Source organism: Tripterygium wilfordii, chromosome 5 (assembly GCF_013401445.1).
Source record: "Tripterygium wilfordii isolate XIE 37 chromosome 5, ASM1340144v1, whole genome shotgun sequence".
Taxonomy (NCBI): domain Eukaryota; kingdom Viridiplantae; phylum Streptophyta; class Magnoliopsida; order Celastrales; family Celastraceae; genus Tripterygium; species Tripterygium wilfordii.
This window is the reverse complement of record NC_052236.1, coordinates 3,103,731-3,131,476: the sequence shown is the minus strand read 5'-3', so window position 1 is coordinate 3,131,476 and position 27,746 is coordinate 3,103,731. Positions and strand designations below refer to the sequence as shown.

General features: G+C 39.0%; 1 pseudogene; it reads right to left on the bottom strand.

Annotated features, from left to right (window-relative positions):
• The window catches only part of LOC119998544, a 199,807-nt pseudogene extending 179,514 nt beyond the window's left edge, over positions 1-20,293 (bottom strand).
• Positions 20,294-27,746: the final 7,453 nt, after the last annotated feature.

The window sequence follows — 27,746 nt, the reverse complement described above, 5'->3', positions numbered from 1 at the left end:
TAGATATCAAATCAGAGAGATCTCAAGATATATAATCTACTTGCAATTAATTGATATATGGTTTATGCTATGGTGATTAGTATTTGATAAGAAATTTTTGAAACTTGTCTAGCTATCGTTTATGTCTAGCTATCGTTTATGTCTATGAGGTCCTTATACACTTCTGCGAGTTGCATGTTTCCAACATGATCATCATAAGAAAATTTCATAAAGACCCAAATTTACAAAAACATATTCTTAGCAAGCAATCAAAACAAGGAATATGAGATACATTGCAAGAAAATATTAGTACGAAAGAAATTATGGAGTCAAATAAATCCCTCTCAAAAAGAATGAATGGCTCCAAATCTCATCGGGTATAAGTCTCCACAATTATGTATGTGATGAACAACACCATGCAATTTATCAACTTCACATGCAAGTTAATAATTCATGAAAAATTTAATCTCCAAATCAAAAATTCAAACAAACTGTCCTCAGTGTAATCAAGTGGCACAAATTAATTTCACCATTGTAAAGGAGTGAGTAACCCAAAAACATGAAAACAAGAACACTAACTAACCTAACAGCCTATTGTCGTAGGGAATCACAATAGTACATAGCACGTACCACAAGCCTTTAAACCCAAGCAATCCCTAGTGGGCGAGTTATAGTCTCATGAGGGCTTACCAAGACGATACCCACAAACGTCACAATCTTTTATTTTTTATTTTTTTTTTGAAAATGAAGAACGAGATCCCCACCCCCACCCCTGAATCATGCAATGTTCTCAGTGCATTGAATAAAGAAAATGTGTTGAGTTAGAGTATCACAACCTGAAAACAAAGACATTCAGGAAGGAATTCCCCCGTAGACTTCAACATTGGGTATTCGTTACAAAACTGTCAATTTCTCCTTCATTTAAGTTCGGATTGACGAACCGTAAAATTTTGTAAAAACTAAACATTTTGAATCCCACACATTGGCATAGTTGTTTTTTCTTCAGCAATTGTTACGCCATTAATCAAATTCAATTCAATGTGGGATGAGTACTCTTTTATAACGAAGTAGAAACAATATAAAATAACAGGAATGAAGTTACTGAGTTGGGCTTCCTCACAGCAAGCATTTTATTTAACGTCTAGGCGAGACATAGCTCTTCATGTAGCTAGGTTGGTGAACTTGGAAGCCCACTTTTAGTTCATTGGGTTGTAGCAATTACGTTCTTCTAGCCACACTCACATCAACCTCTGATGTATGCCTTCTGACTCTCATAGTTGCATGAGCAATAAGGTCCTCAAGAAGATCAGAATATCCTTATTCTTTTTTTTTTCTAAAAATCACTTGTTGTTGAATTTTAGCTTGTGATGCTTTTACAATGGAGGGGAACAACTTGTTAGTCGATAAATGAAAGGAATCAAATGCGAGAGTATGCTTATCTCTCTCGTATGGAATGACTCTAAGTACATTCACTTACTCAACCTTAGTTGGATGTCCTCCTTTTTTCATAATTTCTTCTTTAATAGTAAGTACATTCTCCATCGATTTCTCATCTTGAGCTACCTTGGGCTTGAAGATCATTGTATCTTCATTGTTCATCATTGTTAGAGTACCTTCGTCTATATCAATTTTCATCTTTGCAATCTTCTTGAGTGGTCCCCCAAAATCATCGAAATCTCTTCTCCATGACCTTGGCAATCCTGCATATCAAGTGCTAAAAAGTTAGCTAGAAAAATTAGTCCATGTACCTTAATTAAAACGTCTTCTAACCCTCCCTTAAGATACCAAATAGATTGATCAGCTAATTGGATGCCCACGAAGATCTTTTTGAGCATACTTACATCCAAAGATTCAAAGAAGAAAGAGATATTAAATTAATTGATGCACTCAAATCCAATAAAGCATGTTCAAAATTTTTATTGGCTATACAACAAGGTATAGTGAAACTCCCTAGATCCTTAAGCTTTGATGGCAACTTCTATTGTAATATGACATTACACTCTTCAATTAGTTGAACCACTTCTATCTCATCCAATTTCTTCTCTTCAGTCAAAACAGAATGTTCCACATCTGTCTTTGGCGATGTCTTTTCTAATGATGGCGTTTCTTCTCTATTTCTCCTAAGACAGCTAGGAAACGGGATTGGGGGGTGATATGAAATTTAAGACCTACTAAAAATATAGCGATTTCAACCCCAAATTATACTCGCAAGTGCACGAATCAATTGTAGCATAGAAGTGGTAAATACGAGTGTCGTACCCACAAGGACTGAATATTAAATATATGCAATTCCAACTCTTCGTAATTATCAGTAGAAACAAAATGAATAAAGATTAACACAACTAGACAAACACTAGGGATCCGATTTCACCAACTCTATTGTATTTAAATTATTTAGCCAATAATTCTCATTTCATTCATGCATGTCAAAGATCAAGTCCCCTAATTTATGTAATAGTCATGGGCATCTGACTTACCACGTCTATTCTCAACTGCAACCATCCATGGGCATATGGATTGGCTAGGACAATAAAAAATGCATTAGGACCTATGGTAACTTATGTAGCGATCACAGAGATCCTAGCATATGGCATTTATGTCTAAGTAACTCCGGTGTCAACTGCAAGAAGCTGGTCTCAAATTGGACATGGGCATATGTCTCAAGTTGCATCATGGTAATCAACCCTAGATGATAGCTAAGCATCAGGATTTAATTATCAATAAAGAATAGCTAATTAACACTTGACATAGCATGAATAAACTAACAATTAATCAAACCAAATTTATTTAAACATAATAGAGTGGATCCATCATCACCCTAGTAAGAGGATTAGTTCCTCATACTAGGTTACACAACCAGGAATTTATCTCACAAAATTCTAGAAAGAATATGTGATGGAATTGCTGTAAAAGAGAAAATGAAACTCCAGAACTCTCTCTATGATTCTAGCTCACTCTCTGATACTTTTTCTTCTCTTGCTCTTTGCTTTCTCCAGAGAGACTCCTCTCTTTTTGTCTGAGTGTCTGGTATATGATAGGTATGATAATACCTATTATTTTTGGTAGAAATATCCCCTCTTAAGCTTTCTTTTGATAAATAATGAGTGTATTTATGTGTTGATTTGTATTTTGATAGGTTGATTGCGGTTTGGATGAAAAGCGACGGAAAAAGGGCTGAATTGAAGAAAATGTCCACCGACCTTCGTGTGTTCAAATAGTCATAACTTTCTGTCACGTTATTGGAATTGAGCGCAACAAAAGGCATTGGAAACTAGACATCTCAAGCTTTCCGTAGAATCTAAAATCATGCAAATCGGAGGTCATATGGAGAAGTTATGGTCATTTGAATCATGTGCCTAGGGGTAACGCGCCTAGGCGTGGCGCGCCTAGGCGCACAAATTGTGCACGCCCAGTCCAGAGAGTTGGACTTGAATTTTAAGTTGTGCACGCCTAGGATTGCGCCTAGGCGTGCGCCTAGGCGTGTGCCTAGGCGTGGTGCGCCTAGGCGTGAAAACAACGCGCCTAGGCGTGAAAAGCAATTTTCTGGGGTGTTTTAAGTCGCGATTTGTCCGAGCTGCGGGAGTTTTTAGACCTAGAACAGATTTCTGGAGAGCGAAAACAGAGGGGGAAGGTGATTCTTGGAGCTAGGAGGAGAGATTCTTCAACTCCACTTGGATCTACTCAACTCATTGGGTTTATTCATGCCTTTCTCATCTATTCTCTTGTGTTTTTCTCTCATTATGTGTAACTAAATCACTTGTGCCAAGGCTAGTATGAAGCCTTGGGTTTGATGACTTTGTTTATGACTTGATTTACATACATATGAGTTGATTTGGGGTATAAATCTTGTGTTTCTATGTTTGATTGCAATTTCTTCATGCTTGTGGTGTTTGGCCAACACTTTAGGTTTTTGGATGAAATTGTTTGGAGAATTTGTTTAGACAATAATATGTCAAGTAGATTATGCTTCTTGAAACACTTGATTATGAATGTGTCTCCCTTTAATTAGGTGACAATTTGTATGAATCCTAATCTCCATAGAACTCCATGAATTCCTATGCATGTTTAGACCAATAAGATGGCTAGAATGTACTTAGGAATATCCGACCTAGACCAATAAGATGGCTAGTAATCGATTTTAGGGAGATTTGGCTTAGGTGCGCTAAAACCGACTTAGGTACGGATTCGTTATGCCCGAATTAGCAAATGTGTGTGTGAATTTGTGTCATCGCAAGTTATTTCCCAAGGGGGATTACAAAGCCTTGGTGTTTATCTCATTTGCATTAGTTACATCCTTATTCAAAGAAAATACTAAAAATACTTTACTATTTGCTTGTTTTAGTTTAATTACCCAACCAAACAATCTTGAGTTGAACTTTACTTTTGATTGCATTGTCCATATATACATACAAATATACATTTGGATTAGACATAACACCGTCCCTGTGGATTCGACCCTTGCTTATCATTGTGCTGTAGTCGCCGACTAGTACACTTGCTAGTAAGGTTAATTAAGACCCAACAAGTTTATGGCGCCGTTGCCGGGGATGGTAGCTTACGTTTGATCCATTTTTGTTATTTGTCCATAATTATTTTTTTTCCTTTGTTTGTACATAATACTTGTACATAATATTTGTTAACTAATTTTTCTTTTGTTGGCATATGCTTTGAGATGGGATATCCTCCACCATGTGCTTATCAGGGAGCAGGTTTTTATGGGTCGAGCTTATATTTGCAAGGATATAATGCAAGGACAACTCCTCCAAACCATGCCCCATATCCACCATGCAACTCCTTCTCCAACACTTATAACTCTGGAAGGTGTGAACGACCTCAATTCCTATGGAACAACTACCAGCATCAATTTGTTCCTACACAAGCAACACCACCACCATTGCTTGAGCAAGCACAAGACTCATCTCTACAAGACATACTAAATGCATTGGTTACGAGTACCCAAAAGTTGAAAGCAAACACTCAAGCTTGTAGAGAGGAGATGTGTCAATGGGCTTCACCACCACCGCTTGAGCAAAGACATGAGTCATCTTTGGATGACATACTCGATTCCTTAAATGCAAGTACCCAAACTTTAGAAGAGGCAACGCATAGGATGGTATCAAGCAAGAATCAACTTTACCAACCTATGATGAAAACAAGTGAGGGGGAATGTATATGTGAGACAACTCAAGCAGTTACATTAAGCAGTGGCAAAGAGTTGGAGCTTAGAGGAAAAGTTGAGTATAATTATGTGGATGAAGAGGAGTATGAGATAATGCTTCTCACTTCACTTTCGGAGATGGATCCACCAATGAAGGAGGGCATGGATTTAGAAGAATCAAAAAATTCTCCTTCAGCTGCAGAATGTGAGATAGTTTCAATCGAACAAGAAATTAGTGGACCTACATGGGTTGAGCAAGATATAGAAGAGAAAGCTCTTGTCGATTTTGAAAAAAATTTGAAAGCTGAAGATTTGGAGAACAAGTATGATGATAAGGTGGAGGAAGAATGTGATAACTTTGTAGAGAGGCATGAGGATAACACACTCCACAATCAGGTGCTATCACCATTTGAAGCACAATTCATTGACTTTATTGGAGTTGAGGAGCCTAATGTAAATCTCAGTGCTTCCATAATGCAAATCCTGGAGGAAATTTTGCCAACAAAGAAAAAATGGAAGCTTCAACAAAGCATGGAGAGCTACATTGCAAGATCATTGAAGAAGCTTCCCCTCTACTCAAAATATCTCTTCCATTGGCATGGAAAACTACAATTTCAACCAAGAGGGCCAAAGGAATTTAGAGATAGAATCTTTTTGATGGGCACATCAAAGAAGGAAGTTTGTGCCCTATTTATTGAGCCACTGCAAAGTGGTGGATCTCGTCTAGCTGAAGACAAGAGGAGGGTGCATATAGACATTGAAGAATTGTGGCCAGCCTAGCACCCCAATCCACTCGATGCATGACTCCAACCCCAGGTTGTATTGTTTCAACTTGTCCTCTTTTTAGTGCATTATTACATTGTTATGTTTTGCATTGAGGACAATGCATTCTTTAAAGTGTGGGGTGGTGGACTGCATATGGATTATCTTGTGCAAAATTTCACATGATTTTTGTAGTAGCTGAATTTAAAAAAAAAAAAAATTTGAAAATTTAAAAAAATAATAATAATAATAATAAAAATTTAGTGCTTGAATCTTGCATATTTATGGGAATTTTCTGTTGAATTGAGTGCTATATTGAAATGCAGCTAATCTTGGTTTGTGGAACCCATCATATCCTTCTATATGCTTGACGTCTACTCTATTGCACAATCACTGTAATTCACCTGCACGAGAATGTGTGCTTGTGGGGTATGACTTGGGTGAATAGATGTTGGATGTGGACTTTCTCTAAGATGATCTAGAACACTGTGTTAGTTATATTCTTGGCACTAGTTAATTACATGCATGTTAAAAAAAAATGAAAAAAAATAAATTTGATGATGATTAAAAGCATGTTCCGCTCTTGTGATCTTGCTGAGTAACCGGGGCTCTTGTCTAACCAACTCGAGTTTCGCGTAAAAAGGTAAGACAATCTTGATGAACATACTAGGCTAGCTTAACTTCAAAGCCTTTTCAACTCGAGTGATTGATCCGAGGTGTGCTTTATCACATAATGCCCTAAACCAACTGGTTGGGAGTCATTGGTTGAGAACTCGTTACATGGGTTGACTAGAAAGCTTAAAGGAGTGAGCATTGCACGGGCCTAGTAAGATGAAAATAAAAAAAATAAAAAAAAAAAGAGAAGAAGAAGAAGAAGAGAAGTATGTATATAAATAAAAGTGCCTTGGTATTACTATTTGACTGTTCTTGGAATTCTTGGAATGTGACTATGTTTGGCGCCTATGAACTCTTGTAAGCCAAATAATTATACATTTCTTCTTTGCACGCACTTAATGTAGACGAAGTGATTGAGTAGACGGATAATCTTCACTTAGTATATGTTTGGATGAAGTGTGGGGTCTCCACATCTTTTTGATTGCATGGCATTAATGTATATTGTTTCGATTCTAGTGATTTCCCTCCCATATGTTTGATTTGAGTTATCTTGAAACGTTTGTGGGTGTCGTTCTTGTAAGCCCTCAGGAGACAAAACTCCTCCACTAGGGACACCTAGGGGTTTAACGGCTTGTTGCATATGCTAAATGCAATCGCGATTCCTGCGTTAGTGAGTTAGGATGTTAGTTGGTAGATGTACTTTGTTTAGTTTTACTTGAGGACAAGTAAGGTTTAAGTGTGGGGTGTTTGATAGGTATGATAATACCTATTATTTTTGGTAGAAATATCCCCTCTTAAGCTTTCTTTTGATAAATAATGAGTGTATTTATGTGTTGATTTGTATTTTGATAGGTTGATTGCGGTTTGGATGAAAAGCGACGGAAAAAGGGCTGAATTGAAGAAAATGTCCACCGACCTTCGTGTGTTAAAATAGTCATAACTTTCTGTCACGTTATTGGAATTGAGCGCAACAAAAGGCATTGGAAACTAGACATCTCCAGCTTTCCGTAGAATCTAAAATCATGCAAAACGGAGGTCATATGGAGAAGTTATGGTCATTTGAATCATGTGCCTAGGGGTAACGCGCCTAGGCGTGGCGCGCCTAGGCGCACAAATTGTGCACACCCAGGATCACTCCTGCACGCCCAGTCCAGAGAGTTGGACTTGAATTTTAAGTTGTGCACGCCTAGGATTGCGCCTAGGCGTGCGCCTAGGCGTGTGCCTAGGCGTGGTGCGCCTAGGCGTGAAAACAACGCGCCTAGGCGTGAAAAGCAATTTTCTGGGGCGTTTTAAGTCGCGATTTGTCCGAGCTGTGGGAGTTTTTAGACCTAGAACAGATTTCTGGAGAGCGAAAACAGAGGGGAAAGTGATTCTTGGAGCTAGGAGGAGAGATTCTTCAACTTCACTTGGATCTACTCAACTCATTGGGTTTATTCATGCCTTTCTCATCTATTCTCTTGTGTTTTTCTCTCATTATGTGTAACTAAATCACTTGTGCCAAGGCTAGTATGAAGCCTTGGGTTTGATGACTTTGTTTATGACTTGATTTACATACATATGAGTTGATTTGGGGTATAAATCTTGTGTTTCTATGTTTGATTGCAATTTCTTCATGCTTGTGGTGTTTGGCCAACACTTTAGGTTTTTGGATGAAATTGTTTGGAGAATTTGCTTAGACAATAATATGTCAAGTAGATTATGCTTCTTGAAACACTTGATTATGAATGTGTCTCCCTTTAATTAGGTGACAATTTGTATGAATCCTAATCTCCATAGAACTCCATGAATTCCTATGCATGTTTAGACCAATAAGATGGCTAGAATGTACTTAGGAATATCCGACCTAGACCAATAAGATGGCTAGTAATCGATTTTAGGGAGATTTGGCTTAGGTGCGCTAAAACCGACTTAGGTACGGATTCGTTATGCTCGAATTAGCAAATGTGTGTGTGAATTTGTGTCATCGCAAGTTATTTCCCAAGGGGGATTACAAAGCCTTGGTGTTTATCTCATTTGCATTAGTTACATCCTTATTCAAAGAAAATACTAAAAATACTTTACTATTTGCTTGTTTTAGTTTAATTACCCAACCAAACAATCTTGAGTTGAACTTTACTTTTGATTGCATTGTCCATATATACATACAAATATACATTTGGATTAGACATAACACCGTCCCTGTGGATTCGACCCTTGCTTATCATTGTGCTGTAGTCGCCGACTAGTACACTTGCTAGTAAGGTTAATTAAGACCCAACAGTATAGAAGTGAAAAGTTACTGATAAGCTTCACGAATGCCGTATTTTGAAGACTTTAGAGGAAAGTTGGGCTGCATACATGAAATATCAATACAAAGATCATTTATTAATGTCAGACACATATATACATATACATATATATATCTATATATATAACTATTACTTTGACTTTTGTACCACACACACACACATATATATATACAACTATATATATAGACTTATATATGTATATATCTACCTATAACACTGTTTATATATAGACTTTTATACATTTATCACAACCCCCAACCAGCTTATTGCTAGTCCCTAGTAATTCAAGCGTTCGGAAAATTCATGCAAAAACTGTAAATAATCCAAGTATCTCGATAATATTTCAAGCTTGCACCTAAGGTAGCACAGCACTTGCTTCCTCTAGCTACATTTTTTTTTTATATCTAACAATCATTTCCTCCCCCACTTAAAATTTCGCATTGTCCTCAATGGGAAAAGACAAAAAAAAAACTAAATATGAAAATTAAATATGCTAAACTGTGGTTCAGAGAAATACAACCTGATGCAAAAAATTTGGACCATTGGATTGCTATGTTTTCAATGCCGTATCATATCCATGAGCACGGTCAACATGTGCTCCAGCCTCTGTTGTCCAGCCTCTAATGTTTGTAGCCCCATCTCGAGCCGGGCTATCGCTACACTCACGCGATCTGGTTGTTGAGACACTGCAACTGCTGAGGAGGACTCTTCAGGTGGTGATGTTAAGGGTTCTTCCTGGGGCTGCTTCTTTCTAGAAGAAGATGTTTTCAAATAGTTAATGCTTTGACGCCATGTCTTTTTTTCCAGCATGGTGACCTGATATCCCGAAGATGCCTGAGGCAAAGGAGGTCGAATGCTTTTGTACGAAAGCAACCTTGTGATAAGCCGTGGGAAAAACAACTTTCCTGCCTTTGTTGGCTTCTTCTCGATGAAAGATTTGGCTGTGAAAATTATGGCCAGATAGATCTTCCCAATGTCAAACCAATACCCTTTATACATAGAGTATAAACTGACAAGAATTTTCCCCGTCGTTCTTGCTCATGGCCAATAGGACACAGATTTTCCCTGATAGCATCATCCAACAACCACATCTTTGGTGGCAAGTAGGCTCGGCGTGTAGCATTGGTGTGTTTATTCCTCTTTCCGCTACACATATCATCAATCATTTCCTGCTTTGATGCAAAGATCGGTTGTCGAAATCCAATGGTCTTATCATATGTTGGTGGATACCCTAAGCAGCAACACAGATCTGTTGTTGTGAATTGAACAGTCACACCAGCTATAACAACCTGGTAAACAGGTTGATTCCCAGTCCGCTCACTTCGTGGTAGCTCGATGAGAGTGTGATAGAAAGAACGAATGATTTGAGGATACACTAGTAAATTATCTTCTGGATCTGGATCTACGAGAAACAACAAGGAATGCTCCCTCAGGTAGTGCATCGCTCATCTGTTGATGACGTCTCGCTGTATCTTTTCATCAATTCTACACTCAGGAATGATTTCAGCTTCGTTGAATAATGCAAACCTAGACTGGGATTTTGATAAGATGGTGCGTGGGCGTCTCGGCATATTTTCTAATCTTTGCTAGAGAGAGAAAAAAAAACACACTCCAAAAAAATTGATTTGAGATTTCGATGAATCGAGAATAATAAAGAAAAACGTACTACAAGTATGGAAGAAATTTGGGGTGCCTATCATATCACCAGTCTATTTACCATCACGCTCCGCTGTTCAGTTCAACGCTCGATGAAGACCAAAATACTTTTGTTTTTCAAATAAATAATAATAATATTAAAAAAACAAAAATAAGACAGAAATATGGGTTGCCTCCCATAAGCGCTGTATTTATCGTCTGGGCAAGACGAAGTGTTCCCAACACTCAATTACCTGGGTCTTGGAGAGTAATGCTGGACATTGTTGTGTCATAATTAACTTCCAAATAAGGTTTGAGGCGATGACCGTTAACCTTGAATTCATTTCCCGTCTTCAAGTTTTTAATGTCAACAGCTCCATGGGGATATGCTCGAACAACTTGAAATGGGCCATACCATCTTGAACGTAACTTCCCTGGAAAAAGTTTTAGACGAGAGTTAAACAAAAGTACCTTTTGACCAGGAAAAAATTCTTTCATTGTGATGTGCTGATCATGATATCTTTTTGTCTTTTCCTTATAAATCCTCGCATTTTCGTATGCCTCGTCACGTACCTCGGCAAGTTCATTGAGCTGCAGTTTCCTCTTCTCACCAGCTGCATCGTAATAAAAATTCAACCTTTTTATTGCCCAGAATGCCTTACGCTCGAGCTCTATAGGAAGATGACAAGCCTTGCCGAAAATCAAACGATACGGAGACATGCCAATTGGAGTTTTATATGCAGTGCGATATGCCCAAAGAGCATCATTCAATTTTATACTCCAATCAGTTCTTTTGATATTCACAGTCTTCTCCAAAATTCGTTTAATTTCTCGGTTAGAAATCTCTGCTTGTCCACTGGTTTGAGGATGATAAGCAGTGGCAATCTTATGCGTGATATTGTACTTGGCAAGAAGTGTAGACACACTCCTGTTCAGAAAATGCTTCCCTTCATCACTGATTATAGCACGTGGAGTGCCATATCTTGGAAATATTACACCTTGAAGTAACCGGATTACCACCTCACTTTTGTTGGTTGGGCTTGCAACAGCTTCAACCCACTTGGACACGTAGTCTACTGCCACTAGTATATATTCATTCCCATGAGACTTGGGAAATGGCCCCATGAAATCTATTCCCCAAACATCAAAGATTTCAACCACCAAAATATTGTTGAGTGGCATTTCATTCCTGCGAGAAATGTTGCCAAGTTTCTGAAAATTTCCACAGGTGGAACAGAAAATGTGGGCATCCTTGTGAAGAGTTGGCCAATAGAACCCTGATTGTAAAATCTTTGCAGAAGTTCTCTGGGTACCAAAATGACCACCACAGGCGAATGTATGACAGAATTGTAAAATACTCCGTTGTTCTTCCTGTGGCACACACCTCCGAATGATTTGATCAACACAATGCTTGTATAAGTAAGGCTCATCCCAGAAATAATGCTTGGCTGTGGAGAAAAATTTCTTCCGTTGTTGGTGAGTCCAGTTTTTGGGAATAACACCTTTTGCAAGGTAATTGGCAATATCAGCATACCAAGGTATCTTAATTTGTACGGAGAAAAGCTGTTCATCCGGAAAAGTTTCATTCAATGGAAGCTCCGTCTTCTCACCATCATTTGCTTGGACAATACGAGAAAGATGATCTGCTACAACATTTTCTGCTCCTTTTTTATCTCTTATCTCCAAATCAAATTCTTGGAGTAATAACACCCAGCGAATCAACCTCGGCTTTGAATCTTTCTTAGACAGCAAATATTTGAGAGCCGCATGATCACTATAAACAATCACCTTGGATCCAATCAAGTACGATCGGAATTTCTCCAATGCAAAAACTACCGCCAACAATTCTTTTTCTGTTGTTGAGTAATTGAGTTGGGCATCATTGAGAGTACGACTTGCATAATAAATGACATGTGGTAGCTTGTTGACTCTTTGCCCCAATACCGTTCCAATTGCATAGTCACTAGCATCACACATGAGCTCGAATGGTAAACTCCAATCACGTGCTATCATGATAGGTGTAGATGTAAGTAATTGCTTCAATTTGCGGAATGCTTGCAAACACTCATCATCAAAGTGGAAAGTGGCATCCTTGGATAGCAAATTGCACAATGGCCTGGAAATCTTCGAGAAATCTTTGATGAAACGACGATAGAACCCCGCATGTCCGAGAAAAGATCGCACACCTCTTACAGAAGTCGGAGGTGGCAATCTAGAAATAACTTCAATTTTTGCTTTGTCAACGGCAATCCCCTTCTCAGAAATAAGATTACCAAGAACAATACCTTCGTGAACCATAAAATGACATTTCTCCCAATTAAGCACCGAATTAGTCTTCTGGCATCTCTCCAGAACCAAGGCAAGATTGCACAAGCAAGTATCAAAAGATGATCCGAACACGGAAAAATCATCCATAAATACTTCAATAATGTGGCCCACCATGTCAGAAAATATACTTGTCATGCACCGTTGAAAAGTAGCTGGTGCATTGCAAAGCCCAAATGGCACTCTTCTGTACGCAAATGTCCCAAAAGGACATGTAAAAGTTGTTTTCTCTTGATCCTCCGGTGCGATCACAATTTGATTATAGCCAGAGTAGCCATCAAGAAAGCAATAATGGGAATGACCTGCCAGTCTTTCCAGCACCTGATCAAGAAATGGTAAAGGGAAGTGATCCTTTCTTGTGGCAGAATTCAGCTTCCGATAATCAATACAAACACGCCACCCTGTCTGTTTTCTTGTTGGAATGAGCTCATTGTTGTCATTAGTAATCACCGTGATTCTTGATTTCTTGGGAACCACTTGAACAGGACTGACTCATTGACTGTCGGAAATAGGATAGATGACTCCTACATCCAACAACTTCAATATTTCAGATCGAACTACCTCCTTCATCGCTGGATTGAGGCGTCTTTGTGCTTCACATGAGGATTTTGAATCATCTCCCAGTAAATCCCAGTAAAATTCGGTGCATGCACATAGTAGGGCTGATGCCTTTGATGTCAGCAATGGACCAGCCAATAACACTTTTGTATTGCCGTAGCACCAGCAAGAGACTTTCTTCCTCCGAATTGGTAAGAATAGCGGCTACAATGACAGGTAACGCTTCTTTAGCACCAAGATAAACATACTTCAAATGCTCCGGAAGTTGCTTCAAATCTAACTTTGGTGGATTTGCAATTGAAGGAACCACTTTCGGAAGTGGAGGACCGAGAGCTTCAAATGTACGGATCCACCTATGATTCACTGGTTGGTGTGCTTGCAAATATACACAAAATTCTACAACTTCACCATCGTCTTCAACTTGCAGTTCAGGAAACGCAAGGCAAGTTGCCAAATGGTCAGTAGATTGATGCTCCAAAAATGATTCATAAATTGAGCCATCAAAAACTTCAATGCTAAAACACTCCCCTATATCTGAAGGATGTCGAGTAGCTTCGAACAGATTAAATTCCACCGTTTGTCCTTGCACAGTCATGGACAAACAACCCTTTTGTACATCCACAATAGTTCCCGCAGTGGCCAAGAAAGGCCTCCCCAAAATGATTGGTATGTTTCTGTCTTCCTCCATATCAAGGATAATAAACTCTGCTGGAAGGAGAAATGTGTCAACTTTGACAAGAACATCTTCTATGATACCTTGTGGAAATTTTATTGACCGATCCGCCAATTGCAAAGTGATCGAAGTTGGTTGTAATTCCTTTTCGAGACCAAGTTGCACAAAAACTGAATATGGCATCAGGTTGATGCTAGCACCCAGGTCTAGAAAAGCTTTTTCGAAAGAAACTTGCCCAACAGCACAAGGGATAGTGAAACTCCCTGGATCCTTCAGCTTTGGTGGTAGCTTCTTGTTTAGAACGGCACTGCATTGTTCAGACAGCATAACCTTCTCGTATGGTGCCAATTCTTCTTTCTGGTGCAGAAGTCTTTGAGAAATTTTGCATAGGAAGGAATTTGTTGAACTGCGTCAAGGAGAGGAATGTTGATCTCCACCTTTCTAAATATATCCATTATTCACCGCATCTGGTCAATCTTCTTCTCATTCACCAACCGGCTAGGGAAGGGCACATAAGATTCATTCATTTTATGCTTTGATAAGTCAGTCGGCTTGGGCTGAGTTGCATCATCAGGCTTTTGTTCATCAGTTTTTGTTTTCTTCTTGGCCTCTTCACCATCATTCTCTAAAAATCCCATAGTTGTTCCGCGTCTGGTGGTAATGGCGTTGATTTGTTCCTTGCCTTTTGGATTGACTTCTAGTTGACTCGGCAATCTGCCCAGCTCTCTTTCACTTAATCGCTCAGCAATTTGACCAACTTGAACTTCAAGTTTCTGAATAGATCCATGTATGTTGCTAAATTGTTGGTCGTACCTACTATTTTGCTCCGTCGTTTTCTGAATAAAATTGTTGGTGTTGAAAGCTAGAAAAGCCATTTGCTCCTCCAAAGAAAACTTCTTTGGTTCGGCAGGGACTTGTTGCGTCATCTTCTGATTGTATTGCTTACTCTGGCCTTGTCCTCCCCAACTGAAATTTGGGTGATTTCTCCATCCTGGATTGTATGTATTTGAAAATGGATTGTTGTTGGGTTGGAAACCACCTTGCCCCACATAATTGGTATGTTCTTGTTCAGAGTTCGAAGACATAGGACATGTTTCCATGGTGTGGTTAGGTTGAGAACAAATGGCACACATCTCAACTTGGCCTGCTTGTTGGGAAGATGAAATTGCATTCATTATCATGTCAATCTTCTTCTCCATGGCTTGCAACTGAGGTTGATTTTCTGCTCTGGTGTGAACTTCATACACACCTTTTGGAAGCTTTACCCCTTGCTTTACTCTAGATGAAAATTGTTGAGAATTTTCATTTAAAGTTTCAAATAGTTCAAAAGCTTCTTCACTGCTTTTCTCCATTAATATGCCTCCACAAGCTGAATCTACAATGCTTGTGTTTGTTGCGTCGAGTCCTTCATAAAAAGCTTGAACTTGATCATCTTGTGACAAGTTGTGGTGTGGACACTTGAGCAGTAGCTGTTTAAAGTTATCCCAAGCTTCATAAAATAAGTCCCCATCTTTTTGCTGCCATGTTTGAATTTCCCTTCTTAATTGCTTCATCTTCTAGGCTGGGAAAAACTTCTTCAAAAATTTTGTTGCCATTTCCTCCCATGTAGTGATCGATCCTGGGGTCAAAGAATTGAACCACAGTTTTGCATTGTCTTTGAGAGAAAATGGAAACAATATGAGTCGTACTTCTTCCGATGTCAAACCTTGAACATATTGTGTCTTATAGAGTTCAAAGAATTCTCTGATGTGTAGGTAAGGGTCATCAAATGTTGTGCCTCGAAATTGTGGGAATGCATTGAGTAGAACTGGAGAGAATGTGACATTGCCTTGAACATTGGGTTGAAATGCTATGCTGGATGGTTGCTCCATATTCTGAGGTACAAATGAATTCTTCATTGGCCTCCGAGCAGGTTCATTGATTGGTGGATTTGCAATTCCAGCAAGAGCATTCTCAGGATTCTCTTCTGCCATTTTTCCTCTTACTTCTCTTCTCAGTTGTGCAAGAGTTTGTTCAATCTCTGGATTGTATTTAAGAAGATTTGAACTTTGAGATCGACGTCCTTGCATAAAAGAAAATGTAAGCAATAATAATCCTTTTTTTTTCTTTTTTTTAACAAAATTAAAAGAGTGAATATACACAAAATAAGAAATTAATATAAAAAACAATAAAATGGGGCATAAAGGCCAACCATAAGTATTAACAGAAATAAAAAGTTACCTTGGGCGGCTCAGCCGACCACATAAGCATATATATATATAAAGGTGGGGCAGTGTAAAGCCAACCACAAATATAAATAATATTGTAAAAGAAATAAATAAATAAACGTTACTGTTAGTGGCAGAAATTTAAATGTTAGTAAGTTAGTAAGTGTTAGTGACAGTTATTATAAACATATATAGGCGGTAGCAGTAGAACCAGCCAATAATATATAGTTAGATGGGGCGGTTAAGCCATCCACAAAAAAAAACTGAAAAACCTTCCATTAAGAAGGTGTAGGATACTAATATTAATATATATATATATATATATATATATATATATATATATACAAAAGTTAGATAACAATATATTAAATCAGTCCCCAGCAACGGCGCCAAAAACTTGATATGAAATTTAAGACCTACTAAAAATATAGCGATTTCAACCCCAAATTATACTCGCAAGTGCACGAATCAATTGTAGTATAGAAGTGGTAAATACGAGTGTCGTACCCACAAGGATTGAATATTAAATATATGCAATTCCAACTCTTCGTAATTATCAGTAGAAACAAAATGAATAAAGATTAACACAACTAGACAAACACTAGGGATCCGATTTCACCAACTCTATTGTATTTAAATTATTTAGCCAATAATTCTCATTTCATTCATGCATGTCAAAGATCAAGTCCCCTAATTTATGTAATAGTCATGGGCATCTGACTTACCACGTCTATTCTCAACTGCAACCATTCATGGGCATATGGATTGGCTAGGACAATAAAAAATGCATTAGGACCTATGGTAACTTATGTAGCGATCACAGAGATCCTAGCATATGGCATTTATGTCTAAGTAACTCCGGTGTCAACTGCAAGAAGCTGGTCTCAAATTGGACATGGGCATATGTCTCAAGTTGCATCATGGTAATCAACCCTAGATGATAGCTAAGCATCAGGATTTAATTATCAATAAAGAATAGCTAATTAACACTTGACATAGCATGAATAAACTAACAATTAATCAACCAAATTTATTTAAACATAATAGAGTGGATTCATCATCACCCTAGTAAGAGGATTAGTTCCTCATACTAGGTTACACAACCAGGAATTTATCTCACAAAATTCTAGAAAGAATATGTGATGGAATTGTTGTAAAAGAGAAAATGAAACTCCAGAACTCTCTCTATGATTCTAGCTCACTCTCTGATATTTTTTCTTCTCCTGCTCTTTGCTTTCTCCAGAGAGACTCCTCTCTTTTTGTCTGAGTGTCTGGTCCTTTTATAGAAGTGAAAAGTTACTGATAAGCTTCACGAATGCCGTATTTTGAAGACTTTAGAGGAAAGTTGGGCTGCATACATGAAATATCAATACAAAGATCATTTATTAATGTCAGACACTTACATACATATACATATACATATATATCTATATATATAACTATTACTTTGACTTTTGTACCACACACACACACACACACACATATATATACAACTATATATATAGACTAATATATGTATATATCTACCTATAACATTGTTTATATATAGACTTTTATACATTTATCAGGGGACATAAGCTTTCATAGGTGGAGCAGATTAATTGATGTAAGACCTACCAAACATGACCGCACAATGCGACTGCTAAAATAGTTGCTCTTGCACTTGAAATTTATGCTCTTCCAAATCTCTGACAATTCTTCATTGTCAATCATCAAAAAGTGTGATCCCAATGGCTTGCTCCCTATTGTTTGGATTGATCTTAGTTTGGCTTGAAAACTTTCCAACCTCCATTCGACTCAATGCCTCTATGATTTGCCCCACTTGTGCTTCTAGTTTCTAATGATTGATCGCCAACTGTCACACCATGTCCTACAATGTGAAGGATGGTGAATTGGGTTGATTCTGTGTGTTCTTCCAAGACCCGTTTGTGGAGTGGTTATGAAACTTGATAATGAATTACAAGTTTACTGATTTACTTTGATTTATCATTGGAGTACTCATGATATTATTTGTAAGGTAAAAGAAGCCCAGATCTAGGCATGCATGTCAATTTTGGTGACTTGTGGAAAACTATGAAAGTGAATACAACACAATAGAGAATGATTGTGTATTAAAAATATATAATAATAATAATAATAATAATAATAATAATAATAATTGTTCATTTGAAATGTAAAATATGATGGTCTGTGAGTTGATAAAGAAAAATGTGGTGTTTATGATTGTTGTAGTTATGAATTACATTATTTTCGTACAACTATATTAGTTAAGACATGGTATGTTAACTAGACCAAATTGTAAGCATGGTTTTTATACTTTCAGTCATATGAAAACTTAGTGCATCATGGTCGGGATATATGTGAAAATTTAAGGGAAAACGTTACTGTTGTATTGTTAAAATTATATCTTTTTGTGCATAGAAAATATGAAAAAAAATTTCCCATGTAAATTAAGAGGTTCTAAATGTCACGCCCCTCTCTTCTAAGGTATACCGAAGTGTACCTATATCCACAGAGACGTGACCGGCAGGGGACACCCCATCCCCCGAACCAATTCCCAAACCGATAATTAAACCCAATAAACATATGTAGTAATAGTAAGAGTAATAACCACTGGAGTAAATATACAACAGCGGATCAGTGGAATATATCCACTCGATACCAAACCATGTAATATACACAAAATACAATACCAACATCCATGCCCCTACTAGAATAGTTGGCTCGAGGCTACACATCAGCTCACGCAACCCGTCACTGACCACCATCTCCCGCACCGAACTCACCTGAAAGGGAATAAAGAAGAGGGGTGAGCTATAAAGCTCAGTAGGGCGTAGAAAGGAAATACCGATATCCAAAAAAATATAAGAAATCCAGGAATATGATGCAGAATAAGCAATACAATAAATAAGTAATCATCGACAATCCAATCAGGTAATATAGTAGCCGATAAGGCTATAAAGCACTGTAACCATGAACCCCGGCCACCAGTAATCCATAATCCACTCCAAAATCCATAATTCATAATCCGTAATCCATAATCCACCCCTGGACCCACCCTAATCCCCGTAGGGTGTCTCCCAGTCCAGGTCCACACCGAAACTGGATGAGGATCGGATCCCGATAGCATAGCCTACACCAGAGAGCGTCCCCTGTGATGCACCTCATCTCAGTCGGTCTACAGGTACGTACCCGGTCTATGTATATATCATCCATCGTAAATCCATAACCAATAAATTGGGCTCCTATATGGGCCCCACAGTCTACATCAACCACCTCCAATCACCACCAACCACTCCACTCCCAAAAACAATCCAATAATCATAATCAACTAAGAATATAAACAGACATATAACAAGCCGTATTTCCACCCCAGGAAACCGACAAAACCACCATATAATAAGAGTCCGTGAAACCGGAACTCTAGAATCACAAATAAGAGTAAGGAAACCCCTACCTGAAAATCGGAATACCAATACCAAGCACGTGTCCCTGATTAACCCCTGACTCCGAAAGTCAACTCGCTCCGAATCACAATCGGGGTCACCGCCTACACTGGAAAACATAAAATATGAAAATCCAGTGAAAATATGTTTGGTCAACTGTCAAAGTCAACGGTCAAACAGTATCGAACCGGGTCAAACAGTGTAAAACCGGGTCAACCAATGTCAAACCGGGTCAAATAGTGTAAAATCGGGTCAAACAGTGTAAACCGACAAACAGTGTAAAACCGGGTCAAATAGTGTAAAACCAGGTCAAATAGTGTAAACCGGGTCAAACACCAGTCAACCAAGTCAACTCGCCCTGACTCGGTCAACTCGGGTTAACCCAACCCAATGGTGTCACCGGCGATCCGGACACCAAAATCGACGAAGCCATACACCAAATTGAAAAGCTCGAAAAGATGAACTCATAGATGCCTGAATCAAGCCAAACCGTCGCCGGAATCGGCCGGATCGACAAAAGAAACCCTTAGTGGCCGAAAACTTCAAACTCCGATATCTCCCTAACCACAGCTCCGATCGACGTGATTCCACTTGGGTTATACTCGTCTCACTCCTACGCTTCTTTTGGTACCAGCCCTGACCGTCATCGTAGCCGGAATCGGAAAATCGCCAAGAGAGAGAAACGTGCACGGGAGAGAGAGAAGAGTTGTGTGAGGAAGAGGGTGTATTTGCAAATAGTGAAAAATCTGGGTATTTAACTTATTTACTTAAAACTTCACTGTAGTCCCTGCAATTTTACCAAAATGCCACTCATCAAAAGTAAAAATCCAATTAACTTAAAAAAATCATAATAAATCCAATTTAAATCCGATTTGAGTGATTCTTGCGTCAAAAATTTTCTTTTAAAATCCCCCACTAATGAAAAATATTTCCAGATTTTTATCTTAATTTAATTTTTATTCTCCCCAAATCCCGGTTCGCGATCATCGAGGTTTACTCCACCTCGATCAACGCGTCAAAAAAACTATGAATAGTGTAAAAATCAAGTAAGGATATTACACTAAATGTTAAATATAAGTGGAGAAATGGACAAATATGACTAGGTATTGGTTTAAAAATAAGAAAAACAATTGTTGAAAATATGGTATGTCAAATTGGAACTAAAGGAATTACTTGATTAGGAACCGAGGATGTCGGACCAAGTCTCGTGTATAATAAGAAGAAAGGGAAGCACCTACTGAAAATTGAGAGAATCGGCAAAGGTGAGGGTTGTTGTTGCTACGACATTTAAATGTTTTTAAGCGAATTATTTACTATTTGCTATGTTTAAGTGAGGGTTGCCTATGCTACTACATTTAAAAATGTTTTGATGCGATATATAATTCAATTGTTGTGCCTATTTGACGTGGTGAATTCTATATAAATAAAGAAATTATTTATTTACGGAAAATATGTTTTATTTGGGCTTAAATGCCAATTTGTGGTTTGCAATGAATTTTGAAAAAAATACCTATGGACAGTTTATATAGATTGTAAATTGATGAATTGGGTGACATGGTTTGCCAAATAAATGATGAATGGAGATTGCCATGAATTTTCGGGAAAAGAAATTTTATTTTGAGATGATGCAATTTGCTAGAAATGTTCATGTGATATCAAACTTCCTGTGTTGAATTCCTTGAGTATTGAATTCTTTGAATATGTGGAAATGAAAGAATATGATTATATTTGTTAGGACCTTAGGCTTAATACAAGAGGGGGTGAATTGTATAAATTAAGTCTTTTTAAAACTCTTTTTGGTTCCTGTGATTGCTAGACTAGGTTTTCTTATGGAAACTAATTGATACTAAAATTATTCTAATAGAGAATATTCAAATAATGTTCACACAATTTGATCAAACAAGTAAGCGTAGGAAGAGCAGAGCAATAACAGATAATAAAACACACTCAAACAATGTAAAGACTGTAAAAAGTAAGGGTAAAGAGAGTGCAAATATGTATTTTTGATATGGCTAGAGGTTTAGAAACTAAATTTTGTCTATAAAGAAGCTCTAACAAAGAGTAGGAAACAGTAGGCTAGAGATATGAATAACAAGAATTGCTTGGAAGCTCGTATGAAATTTCTGTCTTGTTTTAGGCAGCCTCTGAGAAGATTATATGGGACTAGGGTTTATCTCTTGATCGTTTGAATCATGTCCTTGATTGTAGGAGTTGAAATCATCCTAATTTATCTCCATTCCCTTCCTATCATTTCTTCTTTCCTTTCTTGTCTTCCAGGAATCAGATTTTCTTTCCTCGTCTTCCAAGAATCTTCTTTCCTTTTCTTCTAAGAAATCATCTTTGATTTATAATTTCTTCTTTGACTTTCAGAAAATATTCTTTTGATTTCTCAATCAGCTCATATCTTTCATTTTGTTTTGATCTTGCCATAATAAGTGTTTCCAGCTTTACTGTGATTCTTATTGCTTTCACACTTCTAAAATCTACACCAATTTTGTGGCCTATTACTTGAGCTTAGTCAGCAAGTGTTGAGGTCAGCAAAGATTTTCCACATCATGTGCTGTCATAGTAGATTTATATAGTGCTGAAACTTGACAGCTTGTAAGCTTATAAGTAAGCTTCATGTCTTTGATAAAAGTTAGTCAAAACTATCAATAGAGTATGCAGGAAAGCATTTGACATTATCAAGACATAATAAACTTAATCATATAGCATTAACAACCCTAGAAATATGATCCTAGACACATACTACGCACAACAAACAAGCATATTTTGTATCAAAACATACCTGAACATTCTCCCCTTTTTGATAATGACAAAATATGCAATGAACCATTTTTCTCCCCCTTTTTGGAATAATCAAAAAGATAGTTCTAAAGCTCCCCCTTAATTGATGCATGAATTTCTAAGGAACAGGAAGCATCCTTAAATCGTTTCTTAAAGAGAGAAATCTTTCAGCATTCAAAGGTTTTGTAAAAATATCTGCAAGTTGATGATCAGTGTCAATATATTCTATGTTTACATCCTCTTTGGTAACATGATCTCTAAGAAAATGGTGTCTAACATCTATGTGTTTGGCCTTAGAGTGATGTATAGGGTTTTTTGAAAGATTTATGGCACTTGTGTTGTCACATTGTATAGGAATTTTAGTGTAATTCAGTCCAAAATTTTCTAATTGTTGCCTCATCCATAAAAGTTGCTACATATTCTACTTCAGTTGTGGATGGAGCTACACTACATTGCTTTTTAGAAAACCATGAGTGTCACGCCCCTCTCTCCTAAGATATACCGAAGTATACCTATACCACAGGAACGTGACCGGCAGGGGACACCCTATCCCCCGAACCAGATCCCAAATCTAAAACTAAACCCAACAGACATAATCATAATAATAATAAAAACTACCATAATATCCACAAAGTACATCCACCTATGTACATATACAACAGCGGAATAATAAAATATATCTACCCGATACCAAACCGTATAGTATCTACAAATACAATACAATAAGTTCTCACACCCACACTGAAGAGTCAGCCCAAGGCTACACACCAGCTCACGCATCCCTCTGCCGACCGCCATCACCTACATCCAACTCACCTGAAAGGGGATAAAGAAGAGGGGTGAGCCACAAAGCTCAGTAGGGCGTAGAGAGGAAACGCCAATATCCATAAATAATAGTAATAAATCCAGAAATGTAATGCATAGTATGCAATACAGTAAATATACATCCATCAGTAAGTAAACCAAATAGCACAATAGCCGATAAGGCTAAACAGCACTGGAACCACCCACACTGGTCTCCAGAAATCCATACACCAATCCAATCAAGTGAAATGGTAGCCGATAAGGCTATCCAACACTGTAACCACCAAATCAATCTCCAATAATCCATCACACCCCTGGACCCACCCTAATCCCCGTAGGGTGTCTCCCAGTCCAGGTCCACATCGAAACTGGATGAGGATCGGGTATCCCGATAGCATAGCCTACACCAGAGGGCGTCCCCTGTGATGCACCCCATCTCAGACGGTCCACCGGTATATATATCCGGTCTGTATATGTATATATATCATCCATCAGAAATCCATATCCGATCATTTGGGCGCCTATATGGGCCCACAATCCACGTCCACATCCAACACCTCCAATCACCACTCACAGAAACATACCAACAGTGATATATAACAGAGAATATAAATCAACATGTAAACAGGTCGTATTTCCACCCCCGGAAACCAACAAAACCATAACATCGTCAGAGTCCGTAAAATCAGAACTCTAAAGTCACATGCAAGAGTAAGGAAACGCCTACCTGGAAATCGGAAAGCAAATACCACGCAAACGTCCCCGTCAACCCCTGACTCCGAAAGTCAACCCGCTTCAAATCTCAACTGAGATTACCGTCTACACCGAAAAACACGATATACGAAAATACAATTAAAATACGGTCGGTCAACTATGGTCAACGGTCAAACAGTATTGAACCGGGCCAAACAGTGCAAAACCGGTCAAACCGGGTCAAACAGTGCAAAACCGGGTCAAACCGTGGCAAACCGGGTCAAACAGTGGCAAACCGGGTCAAACCGGGTCAAACAGTGGCAAACCGGGTCAAACCGGGTCAGTCCGGTCAACAGACCAGTCAACCGAGTCAACTCGGCCTGACTCGGTCAACTCGGCTGAAACCCATTCAACACTACCACCGGAGATCCGGCCACCCAAACCTGCCAAATCTTATATCAAATCGAAGAGCTCGATGAGATGAACTCATAGGTACCTGAAAGAAGTCAAACCATCGCCGGAATCGACCGGATCGACCAAAAGAAATTCAAGGTGACCGAAACTTCAAACTCCGATATCTCCCTAACCGTAGCTCCGATCGACTTGATTCAAGTTGGGTTACACTCGTCTCGTCAATACGCTTCTTTTGATACCAAACACAGCCATCATCGTCACCGGAATCAGAAAATCACCAGGAGAGAGAAAGATGTACGGGAGAGAGAAGAGTTGTGAGGAAGAGGGTGTATTTGTAAATAGTGAGAAATCTGGGTATTTAACTTATTTACTTAAAACTTCACTGTAGTCCCTGAAATTTTACGAAAATGCCACTCACCAAATGTAAAAATCCAACTAACTAAAAAAAACATAATAAATCCAATTTAAATCCGATTTGAGTGATTCTTGCGTCTAAAATTTTCTTTTAAAATCCTCCACTTATGAAAAATATTTCCAGATTTTTATCTTAATTTAATTTTTATTCTCTTCAAATACCGGTTCACCAACACAGAGGTTCCCTCCACCTCAACCACCACAATAAAATACTATGAATAGTGTAAAGTTATATCAGGATATTACATCCTTCCCCCCTTAAGAAAATTTCGTCCCCGAAATTAAATCATACGTAGGTAGTAAATAAATCCGGAAATCTAGTCTGCATATCCGACTCCAACTCCCAAGTCGTCTCCTCCACTCCATAATGTTGCCATATCACCTTAACCAAGGGTATGGTCTTCGACCGTAGTCGCCTCTCCTGTCTATCCACAATCCTAATAGGACGTGTCTCGAAAGTAGCGTTCTCACCAATCTCCAGGGTAGACCAATCTAATATATGAGAAGGGTCCCTATGGTACCTCCGTAACATAGACACATGAAATACCCCATGTACTCCTGACAACTGTGGGGGTAATGCTAATCGATAAGCTACCATCCCCACCCTCTCCAAAATCTCAAATGGCCCTATAAATCTAGGGGCTAACTTCCCCGCTATCCCAAACCTCTGTACTCCTCTACGAGGACTAACCCTCAGGAAAACATGATCCCCCACCTGAAACTCTAGAGGTCTACGTCTCCTATCCGCGTAACTCTTCTGACGTGACTGAGCTGTCAGAAGCCGCTGTCGAATCACTGTCACCACCTCTGTAGTCTGCTGCACCATCTCTGGACCCAATAATGGTCTATCTCCAACCTCTGACCAACACAACGGTGATCTACAAGGTCTCCCATATAATGCCTCAAACGGTGCCATCTGAATACTACTCTGATAGCTATTATTGTACACAAACTCCACTAGAGGAATATGAGTCTCCCAATCTCCTCGAAAGTCTATCGCACAAGCCCGAAGCATATCCTCTAGAATCTGAATAGTCCGCTCACTCTGTCCATCAGTCTGCGGATGAAAAGCTGTACCGAAGTTCAGTTTCGTCCCCAGAGTATCCTGAAAACTGCCCCAAAACCGTGAAGTAAATCTGGGATCCCGATCAGATACAATACTCAACGGTACCCCATGCAATCGGACTATCTCTCGTACATATAATCTCGTCAACGACTCAATCGAATCTGTCTGACGAATAGGCATAAAATGGGCTGTCTTTGTCAACCGATCCACAACAACCCAAATCGCATCATGTCTCCGAGGAGTCATAGGTAAACCCATCACAAAATCCATAGTGATATGCTCCCACTTCCATTCAGGTAATGGAAGCGGTTGCAATAATCCAGCAGGTCGTCGATGCTCTGCCTTTACCTGCTGACAGGTAAGACATCGAGTCACAATCTGTGCCACATCTCTCTTCATGCCACTCCACCAATACTGCCTCCGTAAATCTCGATACATCTTAGTAGCACCAGGATGCATCGCAAATTGTGAGTAATGTGCCTCCTGAAGTATCTCCTCGCGTAACTCGGTGTCCTCTGGAACCACTAATCTGCCCCTGAATCTGACTCCACCATCAGTGCCTCTAACCCATCCCTCCATATCCTCAATGTCATCAAATAATGCATCCCCCAACTGTGCATCCAACACCCTCTGTACCAGGGTCGGACGAGCAATCAAACTCCGTAAACTCAGTACATCTCTACGCTCCTCCACATCTAGTCGATACTGACTAAGTGTATCCACCAACCCAAACTCCTGAATAGCCAACCGAGCTGCAATCAATCTCCTACTCAAGGCGTCAGCCACCACATTGGCCTTGCCCGGATGATACTGTAAAGTAAAATCAAAATCCCCAAGATACTCCATCCATCTACGCTGTCTTTGGTTTAAATCTCTCTGAGTAAACAAGTACCGAAGACTCCTATGATCCGAGAATACCTCAAACCTTTCTCCATAAAGATAATATCTCCACTGCTTAAGTGCGAACACTACTGCAGCCAACTCCAAATCATGCACAGGATAATTCCTCTCGTGCGGCTTTAACAAACGTGAAGCATACTCAACCACTCCCTCCTGCTGCATCAACACACAACCCAAACCAACTCCTGAAGCATCACAATATACCTGATAACCAATACCCCTGTCGGGTATCACCAACACTGGAGGTGAAGTGAGTCGAGTCTTCAACTCCTGGAAAGCCTGCTCACACACATCTGTCCACACAAATGGAGTATCCTTCCGAGTCAACTGTGTCATCGGTGCTGCAATCCGTGAGAATTCCCCAATAAAACGCCGATAGTAACCTGCTAATCCCAGGAAACTGCGAATCTCTCCTACATTTTTCGGTCTCCTCCATGCCACCACTGCCTCTACTTTCGCTGGATCCACCGCTATACCCTCCTGAGAAATCACATGCCCTAAAAATCTCACCTGAGTCACCCAAAATTCACATTTACTCAGCTTAGCATACAATCTATGCTCTCTGAGCGTCTGCAACAAAATCTCCAAGTGTCTAATGTGATCTTCCTCAGTGGCTGAATAAACCAATATATCATCAATGAACACAATCACAAACTGATCCAGATACGGTCTAAACACCCTGTGCATCAAATCCATAAACGCTGCAGGTGCATTGGTTAACCCAAATGGCATAACCAAGTACTCATAATGGCCAAACCGTGTGCGAAATGCTGTCTTTGGAATATCCTCCTCTCTAATCCTCAACTGATGGTACCCCGATCTGAGATCAATCTTGGAGTAATAATGACTACCTCTCAACTGATCAAACAAATCATTAATCCTCGGCAATGGATATTTGTTCTTTACTGTCACCCTGTTCAGTTGTCGGTAGTCCACACACATACGCATCGTACCATCCTTCTTTTTCACAAACAAAACAGGTGCTCCCCAAGGTGAAGTGCTCGGTCTGATAAATCCCAACT